At 45.2% G+C, this 15288-nt stretch overlaps 1 long non-coding RNA gene across 1 annotated transcript; it reads right to left on the bottom strand.

The window, feature by feature from the left end:
- Nucleotides 1-413: 413 nt before the first annotated feature.
- LOC111520591 lies at nt 414-14681 on the bottom strand. The gene is made up of 4 exons (XR_002724719.1): nt 14264-14681; nt 6567-6695; nt 6037-6193; nt 414-939 (listed from the first exon to the last, which is right to left on the bottom strand). It is a non-coding gene; the product is annotated as an uncharacterized LOC111520591 (long non-coding RNA).
- Between the last annotated feature and the right edge of the window lie 607 nt (nt 14682-15288).

A 15288-nucleotide genomic window follows, 5' to 3' on the forward strand; every position in this document is an offset into this window, starting at 1 on the left:
GAGACGTATAACTTCTGGAAAGGAGGAGCCAAAACAGCACATTCCTAGGAGCCCCCAGAGAGTCGGCTCCAGAGAGTCGGCGGAAGAGTTTTCAGAAAGAATGAGAGAATTCGGGAACGCGGCCAGATGCAAAATACATATTTTAAATCCGTTTTTAAAATTATTTTCCAACAACCACCAGCTAGAAGATAAGGTCGAATTTGAACATTTTTTACTCTAAAAAAACCCAAACAAGAGTATAAAGTACTTAGCGATGGTCCTCTTGAAAAGTGTGTGGAGTCTGTAGCAAGAAAATGACAAACTTGAATGACAAATGTAAGAAAAAACTTTTGGGGAAAAAAAAAATGGGTAGGGAGTTTGACTCTTACAAAAAAATCATTTCTCTCCAAATCAATGTGTAGGCTCATCAGATTTTCAACCAACATTCTAGTGAGTTTATTTGGGGGTGGGGGTGGGCAGGGGTGGGGAGCTACTTGGCAAAAAGAAGCTGAAATTCATACAGGAGAAACATGGAGGAACGGCCAAGAACATTTGGAACATCAGAGCAGATTTCAGAAGTGAAGGTGATGTAGCAGATTCATATTTAGAGCTCCCTGCAGACCAGCAGGCGGACAAAGCGTCTTTGGCCCAGGCCCCGTAACTCTCACAGCAGGCTGAGGAGGTAGGTGCTCTTACCTTTGGAGTCTTCCCAGAGAGCAAACCGAAGCTCAGAGGGGGTTGAACAAAATCCCGAAGGTCACACAGCTACAAGGCAGTGCCGTCGACTCCGAGACTGTGACTCCTGACTTCACGACCACACTTTCTGTAGGTTGGAACATGGATCCTCATTCCACAATACCTATCCTGCAATATTATGTGTGCACGGGAACCTCGGGGTGGCAGGGTCGAGGAAGGCTGCGGGGATATTTCATAAAAGAGGTCGAGAAAATGAGGTGTGCACTGGGGCAGTGTGATTTGCTCTCCATATCAAATGCCAAAATACATTCCAGGTGAATTACAGAGGCCATGACATGTGGAAAAAAAAAAAAAGGTTAAAAATAAAGCCAGAGGCTGGGCGCGGTGGCTCACACCTGTTATCCAAGCACTTTGGGAGGCTGAGGCGGTTGGATCACCTGAGGTTAGGAGTTCGAGACGTGCCTGGCCAACATGGCAGAACCCTGTCTCTACTAAAAACATAAAAAAATAACCTGGGCATGGTGGCGGGCGTCTGTAATCCCAATTACTGGGGAGGCTGAGGCAGGAGAATCGCTTGAACCCTGGAGGCGGAGGTTGCAGTGAGCCTGGATCACGCCACTGCACTCCAGCCTGGACAACAGAGCGAGACTCCATCTTGAGTACATAAACACATAAGCTAGAGAGATGTGTGGTGCACACTCATCTGCTTTCACGCTGGGGAACAATGTTTCGAGCTTTAGAACAGTGGAAACACGATGGAAGAAAAGGGCAGCTCAGCCCATTTCACTACTTCACCACGTCAAGTTTCTGCCTACCCAAACATGTCCACCAAAGATTTCCACTCCTGGCTGAGATGGGGTAGCAGGGACTGGATTTATCTTCCTGCCTGAAACAACCAAACAGCAACACAGAACAGACAAAATACACAAGACAATGAAACAACCAAACAGCAACACAGAACAGACAAAATACACAACACAATGAAACAACCAAACAGCAACACAGAACAGACCAAACACACAACACAATGGCTCTCGAGACCCCACACGTGGGCGGTGCACAACAGTGCTTCCCGGACTGGGAACTGGCCTTGGGGGCCTCTCGCTGCCTGTGCACTTTCTGGTGGGTTTCCAAGCTTCAGTGCAGGAAGTGGGAGTTGAGATGGAGGCCACAGAGTCCCTGAGCTGATGAGACAGAGCTGGGGGTCTCCAGGCAGCTGAAGTTCATGAAGCTCAGAGAGCTGCCCAGGGAGAGAAGCTGAGACCCGAGAGTCCCCCTGGAGTTTTAGGGACGGAGCCATCAGCACATGCCAGGGGAAACGTCCCAAGACAGGAAAGCACTATCAGAAAGGACTAGAGAGACCAGTGCTGGGCAGTGCTGGGCGCTCGCACGGACCTAGGAATTGTGTCTGCTCCCACCAGCCACAGCAGAAAACCCTGTCACGCACAGCGGTGGGGTGCTCAGAAACAGCTTGCCCCCATGGTGGGGAAGAGTTAGCCCACACTATTCCAGACCTCCCTTACAAACGGTAAAAGTAATACTTGAAAGGATCAAACTGCTTGCAGATAAACAGCTACATTCCAGAACAAAGCTCAGGAATATTTGTGGAAATATAAAAGGATCCAGCTCCCACCCGAGTTAAAGTTTACAATGTCTGCATTCCGATAAAAAATTATCAAAAAGACACAGAAGCAGGAAAGGGTGACCCATAAAAAAGAGGAAATATCCGTCACTCAAAGCCAACTGTGGGACGCTAAAGCTCACCACTAACACCCTACGGCCGCCCCTAAAACAACAACACAAAGAGTTACGGCGAAAACGCCAACGAACAAGATGACGTGATGAATCAAACTTCTCACGAACGCAATGGGAGGCAGAAAAAAGAGTAAAGGGGAGAAAAGAACAGATGCGACAAATAGAAAGCGAGTAACAAGGTGACAGACTCTAACTTAACCATACCAGTAAACACATTAAATATCAATGGGCTCAACTCCCCGATTAAGAAGCAGAGGGGCCACGCATGGTGGCTCACTCCTGTAATTCCAGTAGTTTTACAGGCTGGTAGAGGAGGATCCCCTGAGTCCAGGAGTCCAAGACCAGCCTGGGCAACAGAGGGAGAATGCATCTCTCCAAAAAAAAAAATTTAGCTGGGCGTGGTGGCATGTGCCTGTAGTCACAGCTACTTGTGAGGCTGAGGCAGGAGGATCCCTTGAGCCCTGGAGGTCGAGGCTGCCATGAGCTGTGATTGCATCAACACACTCGAGCCTGGGCAACAGTGAGACCCCATCCGCACACCCCCAACCAGAGGTTGTCTAATTGATAAAATAGCAAAGCCCAACTATGTACTGCCAATAAGAAATATGGTTTAACTGGCCAGGTGTGGTGGCTCACACCTGTAATCCCAGCACTTTGGGAGCCCGCGGGGGTAGGACTGCTTGAGCCCAGGAGGACAAGAACACCCTGGGCAACATTTCTACCAGGATTTGGTAGAAACCCCATCTCTACAAAAAATACAAACATTAGTGAGGCGTGGTGGCACACGCCTGTAATCCCAGCTACTAGGGAGGCTGAGGCACAAGGATCGTTTGAACCCGGAAGGCAGAGGTTGCAGTGAGCTGAGATCGCGCCACTGCACTCCAGCCTGGGTGACAGAGCAAGACTCGGTCTCAAAAAGAAAAACAAAAGAAGAAAAGTCTCAAATCAACGACCTCGCTCTCAGCTTAAGGAAAATAGAAAAAGAAAAGCAAATTCAATCCAAAGTGGGCAGAAGAAAGGAAATAGTAAACATCAAGTGGAAGCTGATAAAACAGAAAACAATAAATAATGAACAAAATTGAGAAAACCAAAACTTGGTTCTTTAAGAATATCAATAATCCTGATAAACCTTTCACCAACTTGATGGGGGAGGGCCCAGGGAAAGGAGGAGAAGGACAGAAATTACCAATATCAGGAACAAGAGAGGTGGCGTGAGTACAGATTCTGCAGAAATTCAAAGAACAAAGAGGCCGGGCACAGTGGCTCACGCCTGTAACCCCAACACTTTGGGAGGCTGAGGTGGGTGGATCACCTGATATCAGGAGTTGGAGACTAGCCTGCCCAACATAGTGAGACCCTATCTGTAATAAAAATACAAAAATTAGGCCGGGCGCGGTGGCTCAAGCCTGTAATCCCAGCACTTTGGGAGGCCGAGACGGGCGGATCACGAGGTCAGGAGATCGAGACCATCCTGGCTAACACGGTGAAACCCCGTCTCTACTAAAAATACAAAAAACTAGCCGGGCGTGGTGGCGGGCGCCTGTGGTCCCAGCTACTCGGGAGGCTGAGGCAGGAGAATGGCGTAAACCCGGGAGGCGGAGCTTGCAGTGAGCTGAGATCAGGCCACTGCACTCCAGCACGGGCGACAGAGCAAGACTCCGTCTCAAAAAAAAAAAAAAAAAAAAAAAAAAAAAAAAATACAAAAATTAGCCGGGGGTAGTGGTGGGTGCCTGTAATCCCAGCTACTCAGGAGGCTGAGGCAGGAGAATCACTTGAACCCAGGAGGCAGAGGCTGCAGTGAGCCAAGATTGCACCACTGCACTCCAGCCTGGGCGACAGGAGCGAAACTCAGTCTAAAAACATAAAGATAAAAATAAAAAAAAAGAAGAAAATATTGGTGAACAGCTTTATGCCAAATTAATTTGACAAGTTAGATGAAACGGATACGTTTCTTGAAAAACTGAAAATGCCAAAGCTCACACAAGAAGAAACAACTGACCTAAATAACTCTCTAGTAAAGAGCAGCAAAAACCCTCGCACAAAGAAAATTCAGGCCCCACATGGCTGCCTGATGTGTGAACGAGTCTTTACTCAATTAAACTCTGTTGAATTATCTAAGGCTTCTCTTTATTTTTATTTATTTATTTTTTTGAGACAGGGTCTCCCACTGTGGCCCAGGCGGGAGTGCAGGGGCACGATCTCGGCTCACTGCAGCCTCTGCCTCCCGGGTTCAAGTGATTCTCCCACCTCAGCCTCCCAAGTAGCTGGGATTACAGGCATGTGCCACCATGCATGGCTAATTTTTGTTTGTTTATTTATTTATCTATTCAGAGATGGAGTCTCGCTCCGTTGCCCAGGCTGGAGTACAGAGGTGTTATCTCCGCTCACTACAACTTCCACCTCCGGGGTTGAAGTGATTCTCATGCCTCAGCCTACCGAGCAGCTGGGATTACAGATGCCCGCCACCACGCCTGGCTAATTTTTGTATTTTTAGTAGAGACAGAATTTCACCATGTTGGCCAGGCTGGTTTCGAACTCCTGAGCTCAGGCGATCCTTTCCTCAGCCTCCCAAAGTGCTGAGATTACAGGCGTGAGCCACTGCGCCCGGCCAAGTTTTCTCTTTAAACGGATGGCATCAGAAGTGGACCTGGCGTAGAGCTTCCACAGGCCCCCAGGAGCTCTGACTGACCGAAGGAGGACCCACAGGGCCCACTGTGCCCTCTGCTCTCTCAGAGCAGCTGGGGTTCGTGGGAAGTTCTCTCTTGGATTCCAAAGCTTCATGATGTGTGTTTTGAGCTCTCTGAGTTTGCTTGAGCAAATGTTTTATCTAAACTGGGTTCAGAAGTCGTGACAGAAACTGGACTGGGTCCAGGATGGAATCTGATTTGATCATCCACTGGCTTGGATCCAGTTAGAGGCCCTCGTATGTCTGACTGGGTCAGGCAGAAACTAGCTGTAAATGGCAGGACTGCAGGAGGTACACGCTCCAGCTTTTGGACACTCACAAGGATTTTCGTGTTCTACTCTCTTGGTTTCTTTTTCGTGCACACTAAGGTGGGGAAAAATCACTGCTAAGTTAATCGGGGGGATCTAAGAGCCAAAGCCAAGGTTTAATGTAAAACGGGATCCTTCGTCTCTGAGAAACCGAGCACCTTCTGGCTCGTACGTCCATCCGTGTTAGGTCCCGGACGCAGCAAATGTTTACAGAAATGGTGGCATCTTACTCACGGTGAATGGAAATTATGGTGGGATGTTCCAGGTGAACACCACCGCACTTTAAGAAGTGCACCTAAACACAAGGCCTCCTAACCAGTCCCATCGGGGATGCTGATCGATATGAAGAAGCTTCTAACATGATTTCAATATTTTTATTCCCTCTTTTAAAAGCGTCTGCACAAAAGGCAAGTAAGTCCTGGCAAGGTGGCCCACGCCTGTAATTCCAGCACTTTGAGAGGCCAAGGTGGGAAGATCGCTGGAGCCCAGGAGTTTGAGACCAGCCTGGGCAACACAGTGAGGCACCCGCCCCCCTAGCCCCCGCCCCGTCGCCCTGCCATCTCTACAGAAATAAATTTTAAAAAAAAATTAGCCGGGCACGGTAGCACTCACCTGTAGTCCCAGCTGCTTAGGCGGCTGAGGCGGGAGACAGAGGCTGTGTCAGAGGTGTGTGAACCAGAGCGACTCCATCTTGAACGGGAGCTGGGCACAATGAGGCTGAGACCTAGTGGGCTGCATTCCCAGATAGATGGTCAGGCATTCTAAGTCACTGGATGAGACAGGAGGCCGGCACAAGATACAGGTCATAAAAGCCCTGCTGATAAAACAGGTTGCAATAAAGAAGCCGGTTAAAATCTACCAAAACCAAGATAGTGACGAGAGTGACGTCTGGTCGTCCCCACTGCTGCACTCCCACCAGTGCCATGACAGTTTACCAACGCCATGGCAACGTCAGGAAGTTACCCTGTATGGCCTAAAAAGGGGGGCATGAGTAAATCCACCCCTTGTTTGGCATATCACCAAGAAATAACCATAAAAATGGGCAACCAGCTGCCCTCGGGGCTGCTTGGTCCCTGCAGTAGCCGTTCTTTATTCCTTTACTTTCTTAATAAACTTGTATCTGCTTTGCGCTGTGGACTCACCCCGAATTCTTTCTTGCACAGGATCCAAGCAGCCTCTCTTGGGGTCTGGATCAGGACCCTTCTCCTGTAACAGTTGCAGTGAGCTGTGATGGCACCACTGCACTCCAGCCTGGGAAACAGAGCAACACCCTGCCAAATAAGAAAAAGTCAAAATAAGATTGTAAATTAATTAATTAAGACAAACAAAAAGCTTAAGTGACCAGTTGACAAGAAAAAAGTGAATCTTCTGGGCTTTTGGCCTGGTTACTATCCCGGACAGAAAGCTATCCTGGATGAAGGATTTCTAAAAGGTCTCTCAGATCCAGCAGGCTTACTTCAGATCCATCCACGCTGAGCCCAGCCAGAGGGAAGGCTTTCTCTGCCCTATTCCTTAATGGACCCCACCCTGTACTCAGTAATTTTTAGCTAAGAAATAGTAGTTACAGTTAGAAGGACCACCTATCCACAGGTTGGTGTGAAAGTAATTGTGGTTTTTGCAATTACTTTTCAACCAGCCTAATAACTCAAATGCACCTTTCTGACATTCAACTACTATCTTGAAACCATTTTGTGAAAGAAATTTACATCTCCACAAGACATTTCCATTTGCAATGTCTGGGAGGGACGTACCTTGGTTTTAAATTTACATAACAAGTCTTACCTTCGTTTAACGTGTTTTTCCTGGCCATCTTGTCTTAACTGGGCCTTGCTTTTTTCTTGATTTGAGCAAATGATGGTGCAGTATTTAAGCTGAAAGTCTCAGCTCTGTACTTTTCAGATATACATTTTCTGCCTTGTTTCACCTAAGAGTTATATTTTTTGAAGGCAAATTGTTCCCTAGCTAACAATTGCTTAGTATGATGAAACAAGTAATCAGAAGATTGATCGTCTAAAGGGGGAAAAGAAAAACTATCTGAAAGCTGGCAAATGAAAATTATTTGTGAAATCTGTAAGATCTGTTTCTGTGTCTGTTATGACTATATGTCTCTTTGCATTACATGTATCTGATAATTTTTTTTTTTTTTTTTTGAGACGGAGTCTCGCTCTGTCGCCCTGGCTGGAGTGCAGTGGCCGGATCTCAGCTCACTGCAAGCTCCGCCTCCCGGGTTTATGCCATTCTCCTGCCTCAGCCTCCCGAGTAGCTGGGACTACAGGCGCCCGCCACCGCGCCCGGCTAGCTTTTTGTATTTTTTAGTAGAGACGGGGTTTCACCGTGTTAGCCAGGATGGTCTCGAACTCCTGACCTCGTGATCCGCCCGTCTCGGCCTCCCAAAGTGCTGGGATTACAGGCTTGAGCCACCGCGCCCGGCCGTATCTGATAATATTTAGGAAATAAAGCTGAAATCACCTTTGCACTGTCTCTTTGAGATGGTGAAAGACATCCAATTAATTGACTCCATCTTGCCTCTTTTTTTTTTTGAGATGGAGTTTTGCTCTTGTTGCCCAGGATCATGTGTAATGGCGCAAACTTGGCTCACCACAACCTCCACCTCCTGGGCTCAAGGGGAAGACAGTTCCTGCCTCAGCCTCCCAAGTAGCTGGGATTACAGGCATGTGCCACCATGCGTGGCTCATTTTGTATTTTTTTACAATTTTGTTTTGTTTTGTTTTGTTTTTTTACAAAAAGTACAGGCGAGGTTTCACCATATTGGCCAGACTGGTCTCAAACTCCTGACCTCGTGATCTACCCACCTCGGCCTCCCAAAGTGCTGGGATTTCAGGCGTGAGATTCATGAGCTTAGATTTAAATACTTTGGCATCTTATTTTATATGTATAGAAAATCTAAATGTAGGCTGGGTGCAGTGGCTCACGCCTGTAATCTCAGCACTTTGGGAGGCCGAAGGGGATGGATTACCTGAGGTCAGGAGTTCCAGACCAGCCTGGCCAACATGGTGAAACCCCGGCTCTACTAAAAACTACAAGAATTAGCCAGGCATGGTGGCCTGCGCCTGTAATCCCAGCAACTTGGGAGGCTGAGGCAGGAGAATCGCTTGAACCCAGGAGGCAGAGGTTGCAGTGAGCTGAGATCGCACCACTGCACTCCAGCTTGGGTGACAGAGTGAAACTCCATCTCAAAAAAAAAAAAAAAGTAATCCCTGCACTTTGGGAGGCCGAAGCAGGCAGATTACCTGAGGTCAGGCGTTCGAGACGAGCCTGGGCAAAACATAGTGAAACCCCGTCTCTACCAAAAATACAAAAATTACACCTGCACCCCGGCGTGGTGGCACGTGCCTGTCATCCCAGCTACTCGGGAGGCTGAGGCAGAAGAATCACTTGAACCCAGGAGGCAGAGGTAGAAGTGAGCTGAGATCAGGTCACTGCACTCCAGCCTGAGTGACAGAACGAGACGCCATCTTAAACAAACAAACAAACAAACAAACAAACAAAACTGAATGTATTAGATCTGTAAAGAAATATTTGAAGAAACATCTTTCTAAAAAAATTATGAAGTGGTTCTCCTCTACGAATACTGATATAAAATAGTTCACAATTATTTCTTAGGGTTTTCACTGGGATTTGGGTTACTGATATAAGTGTAGTTAACATTTGCAATTAAGACTACTATAGATATAAGAAAAACAATGCTGTATACCGACAATATAAAAAAATCAAGATATGTTTTTGGTGAGAAAAGGTATAAAGGCATGAAAAATGTGTGTTTAAAAATCATTCCTTCTAGTTTGAAGCTACTTAAAGCTCATTTCAAACTGAGAGAATAGGCCGGGCGCGGTGGCTCATGCCTGTAATCCCAGCACTTTGGGAGGCCGAGGCAGGTTGGATCACCTGAGGTCAGGAGCTCAAGACTAGCCTGGCCAACATGGGGAAACCCCGTCTCCTGAAAATACAAAAATTAGCCAGGTGTGGTAGTGTTTGCCTGTTTTCTCAGCTACTCGGGAGACTGCGACAGGAGAATTGCTTGAATCAGGGAGGCAGAGGTTGCAGTGAGCCAGGATTGTGCCATTGCACTCCAGCCTGGGTAACAGAGTAAGACTCTATCTCAAAAAAAAAAAAAAAAAAAAAAAAAATTCAAAGGAATAAAAAGATACAGGTAAAACAAAAATATAGAAAGTTAAGAAGAAAAATTTTAAAATTATATGTAAGATTCTAAAAGGCTTAGGAAAACCTTGTTTAGTCACGAGATGAGTGAGATTGGATGGACTTTTTTTTTTTTTTTTGAAACCGAGTCTTGCTCTGTTGCCCGGACTGGAGTGCAAAGGCGCCATATCAGCTCACTGCAACCTCCACCTCCCGGGCTCAAGCAATTCTCCTGCCTCAGCCTCCCGAGTGCCTGGATGACAGGCACCCGCCACCATGCCCAGCTAATTTTTTGTATTTTTAGTAGAGACAGGGTTTCACCATGTTGGCCAGGCTGGTCTCGAACTCCTGACCTCATGATCCACCCGCCTCAGCCTCCCAAAGCACTGGGATTACAGGCGTGAGCCACCACCCCCGGCCAGATTGACTTGTTTATAAGGTTTTATGAAAATCAGTTTTAGTATTGATAAATATACTAGTCTAAAAGTAAAATTTGCTTCTCTCTTTTGAACAAGAATTTTTATGTGTATTAGTAACAGATAGTAATAATGATTGTTAATCTTTTGAGTAAACTGCAAGAGACAGAGAGAGACAAAAGAGATTCTGTCTCATGCTGTCTTTCTCCGTGTAAAACACTGAATCCCTTCTCTAACAAAGAATACAGGTTTTTGCTTTTTAAAATCTTAGAAATATCACTTTGGCTAAAAGAACGACAATTCTACAGTCACCTGTAAACCTATTTTGCTTGAGTGTTTTAGATCTTTGACATTTTTGACAGGCTTCCCAAAATCACATTTAAATTGTAAAATCGGGTATCTTTTCAACTTCAGACTAATTTTGGGATGCTACTAAGGGCCACTATAGTATCCAAACAGGAGAGTGACAGAAGTATTTGATAAACTAAATTACATGGGAAGCACTGCCAAATAAGAAATGATGTTTAACCTTATCTGAGATATTATTTATGAATACATCATTAATACATGCTCCAAAATTGTATGGGGTTCCTAAAATTCTGATACATCTTGGTATATGCTGTCACTCATAATTACATTTGAGTAATAATGTGTAACATAATTATGTTGTTATGTTAAGTTATTGTAGGCCACAGAAATAACCAAAATTCCTTGTCAATTCTGTCTTTAACCATGGCCATTTTAAGTCATTTCCATAGTTAACTGCTTTTTTCTGACGTTTCTGAAAACTCTTCACAAGCATGCACAATCCTACAATACTAAGTCTTCTAGGAGGTTCTTGAAAGGATAGAAAGGACCCTGGTAAGCCCTCTCGAATAGGCTTCTGATAACTTTAGTGTAATATCATTTGGACTGGGTAAAAATTCCTGGAACTCTAACGAAAACATTGACTGGTTTATCAAATGGCTAACCTGGGCAGGACAAAAATTAATTGAATACCAAGAAAATACTTTGCCAGCTTTTCATGCTAAATCAGCCAGTACCCAATTTGAATAAAATCCATAGTCCAAGTCAAATTACCTACGATAACCCTTCCAATAAACAGTGCTATACACATGAATTGGAGAAACAACATTGGTATTTAAGAACTTATAAGTCCAGTGTCAAGCACGGCCACACGGACAGCCCAGATGGCCACCTGGTTCTTCCTGTGTCCTTCAATCTTCTATTATTAAATGCTCTGCATGCCATGACTCATCATGGAAGAGACAAAACAATCCAAATTATATATATATTATATATATTTTTTGTATATACATATTATATATACCTCATATAGACATGTGTTTGGCATGGTGACTGTTGTAAGTTGTTAAAATGGTTTACGACCAATGTTTAGTTTGCCAAACCCATAATCCTGGGAGGACAATCAAAACTTCAATTACACTTGTGCTACTTGATGGGCCATTTAAACGTTACTGGAGGGATTTCCTTCCATTGTCATTTTCAATGCCTGTTTTCTGATTATATAGAAGCTTTCCCAGGCAAGAGCACTGATGTTACAGCAGTAGCTAAAAGATTATTAGAAAATTGTTTTTCTCATGGGACGTTCCCTGAGAAATCTCCAGTGACAGAGGTACTTGTTCCACTGCTCAAGTGGAAAAACTGCTAAATAAGTTGTTGCAGATACGATAATATTAAAAGCAAGGGAACTGAATGAAGCGGGCTGCCTTGGTCAAGGGTGTTGCAGGTAAATGGCCATCGGGTCCATTTCCAGTGGAAAACATAGGTTGACACCTTATGAAATAGTCCCTGGAAGGCCCATATAGAACCTCATGTATCTTCCACTCCTCATCTCCAATATGACTAAAGCCTCCAAGGCCTTAACGCCTTATGCCTGAGTATATTTTTACCAGGTACAGAAAGCTTTTCATGGTACACTGAGGACTCTACTAAGCCCTTCACAATCTAAAACTCAGACATTTGGTTTTCTGAGAATATCACAGAAAGGCTGCCCTTGCCACCCACACTGCAGTGAAACTTTAGGACTTTGAACCCTGGGTTCATTATCTCACAGCTCAAGAGGGCACCACCAGACTCTAGGAACTGCAGCCCCATCGGAGCTTTTAAGGTAAAGCCAATCAGGGAAGTCTCGGCCCAGAAGCAGATGGCATCCCAGATGTGAACAGCTTTTCCCCAAGAACTTATCTTGAAACTATTATGCATCTGAACAACAGAACTAAAAAGGGACCTCTTATGTGCGCTCATGGGGTATACTTTTATTTGTGGAGGATTTTGCAGCCAATCCTACACGTGGCCAACCTTTTGCCTTGAGAGTTGGAAGATGAAGGGTCAATGTAGGTGGAAAAAGAAATTTTTTTTTTTTGAGACAGAGTCTCACTCTGTTGCCCGAGCTGGAGTGCAGTGGTGTGATCTCAGCTCACAGCAACCTCTGCCTCCCGGACTGAAGCAATTTTCTTGCCTCAGCCTCCCGAGTAGCCGGGATTATAGGCAACCACCATCACGCCCAGCTAATTTTTGTATTTTTAGTAGAGACAGGGTTTCACCACGTTGGCCAGGCTGGTCTCGAACTCCTGACCTCAAGTGTCCACCTCAGCCTCCCAAAGTGCTGGGATTCCAGGTGTGAGCTCCTGCGCCCAGCCTGGGTGAAAAATGTTAATGGTGCCTTTGTTGCTTTATAATCAGTCACAAACATCGGTCCATTCCTCTACATCACAGCTTAAAGAGAACTCTCTTTAAGTTCTCAAGTGAGCAAGTGAGCAAGAGCTTCACTCTTGTAGATGGGCATCATTTCTGAGGCCTCTTTTTCCACAGTTTGGAGTAAACGAGGCAAAGATTTAAAATGTATCCCTCTGCCGGGCGCGGTGGCTCACACCTGTAATCCCAGCAATTTGGGAGGCCGAGGCAGGCATATCACGAGGTTCGAGAGATCAAGACCATCCTGGCTAACATGGCAAAACCCTATCTCTACTAAAAATATAAAAAATAAGCTGGGTGTGATGGTGGGCGCCTGTAATCCCAACTACTCGGGAGGCTGAGGCAGGAGAATCACTTGAACCCAGGAGGTGGAAGTTGCAGTGAGCCGAGATCACGCCACTGCACTCCAGCTGACAGAGCGAGACTCCGTCTCAAAAAAACAAAAATAAATAAAAAGTATCCCTCGTAATTGGCTCTAGAACAGATTCTACTCCAAAGGCTATGGTTACACAACAGTCCTTAAATTCTCTTGCTAAAGGTGTGTGAGATGATAGACTTGCTCTGGATTCCTTACTAGCTAAACAGAGGAGTATCTGTGCCATTGCTGACACTTCTTGTTGCACATGGAGGAATGTATCGGGTATTAGAAAGGTTCGGTTGTGGGGGATTAACAAACAGGCTGCTTGTTTGAAATGAGTAGACTCTTTATCTAGCTCACTCTCTGATCTGTTTGATTTTCGTTGGTTTGGCTCACGGGACCCCACCTAAGAAGCATGCTCCAAATTCTTGGTATTAAATATGATCTTCCTAACAGTCATAATACTCGTCTCCCTGGTGCTCTGCATTCTCTCAGAAGTTTCACATATTTGCACGTAGCCATCTGTAGGATGTTAAATGGTGTCTCTCTGACTGGAGCAACAAGAACTCAAAGAAACACACGGCCATGAGGACATCGTAACCCACGAATGACATGCTTGCTGTGACCAGAAGCCCGAAGTGGCGGTGACTGAGGGGGGTGCGAAGGCCCTAAGGCTTGGCTACACTTTCCACTAAATAAGAACCTGACCAAAGGCAGGGAATTTTTAAACAACATTATAAGAGGCCATTGTTTTGAACTGAGCTCCTGCAAGAGGCCCCAACAGATCAGACCAAACCCAGATGGAGTCACGCAAGCTAAATGTGACACCATCAGACTGAAGCTTTACAGAAGCGGATGGGTCCTGAGGCAGACCAGGGTTTGTTTTTCTGAGCACATGAAATTCCAGCACAAGGAGGTTCCTCTCTATTCCTTACAAAAAATATAACCCTAGGTCCTCGTTCCCACTTACAAAACCCATTGTTCTGCTATTTCCCAGCGGGACTTGGGACCAAATACCTACATTTACGATGGCGACAGGGACGTCAATGTCTAAAGGGGGAAATCGTTAAATTAATCTTGGCGTAAAGCTGCCTCCTGACATAGTTTACGTTCCGCCTTCTCCATCCACCATGAACTGAAACCTAACTGGAGATGTGAACAGACTGAAACCTGCCCTTGTGCCACTCACCGGGTTTCTGCGCATCAAGGGTGCCGGCCATTCAAACCGTGTTCAGCTAAGGCAAGCCTCGAGCTGCAGCCCCTCCGGTGGTTTCTGGGCTTTGCTTCCATTTTCTGTACCTCTTTTCCTGTTTCTGTCCACCAATCTTCAGCCGTGCAGCAGTACCGGAGCCTCTCGGAACCTATTTGGGTCTGGGGGCTGCCCAATTAGCGAGGGGTTCTTTGCTTAATTAAACTCTGTTAAGTTTAATTTGTCCAAGGTTTTTCTTTTGATGGTACAGAAAAGCATTTGAAAAATCTAACATCGGTTTCCGATTTTTTTAAAAAACACCACTCAGTAAATTAGGAATAGAGGGAACTTCCCCAGCCTAATACAGGATATCTGTGAAAACCCCACAACCAATGGTGGAAGACTGAACATCTTCTCACCAAGAACAGAAAGGAGGCTGGGGTGTCTGCCTTCATCACCTCCATCCAGCACTGACCTGGAGGCTCCTGCTTGTGCAATTAGGCCCCTAAAAAGAAATAAAAGCCACACAGACGAGAAAGGAAAAAGAAAACAATCTTATCTACAGATAACGTGACCATCTAACCCGATGGAATAAAAAACAAAAAAAAAGCTACAAGAATTACTAAGTGAGATTAATAAGGTTAATAGAATAACAAGACTGATATACAAAGTCCATTGTGTTTCTATAAAATGGTAATCAACTATCAGATATTGACATTAGAAAATACCACTTCCTAACTGTATAAAAATAGACAGTACGTAGAGGTCCGTCGGACAAAAGATGTGAAAGACCTCCAAATTGAAAGAGTAAAACATTCTTGAAAGAAGTTGAAGACCTGAATAAACAGGGACATCCATGGTTTGTGGATTAGTAAGTTCAATATTGTTAAGATGTCAACTCTCCCTACATTTGTATAAATTAACAGGTCCATTCTAAAATGCATATGGAAAAGCAGAGGAGGTAGAAGAGCTCTGGAAAAAGAACACAACTGAAGAGCTATAACATTCTAAGGATTCATATTAAG

This window comes from Piliocolobus tephrosceles, chromosome 13, assembly GCF_002776525.5.
Source record: "Piliocolobus tephrosceles isolate RC106 chromosome 13, ASM277652v3, whole genome shotgun sequence".
In the NCBI taxonomy this organism is placed as follows: Eukaryota; Metazoa; Chordata; class Mammalia; order Primates; family Cercopithecidae; genus Piliocolobus; species Piliocolobus tephrosceles.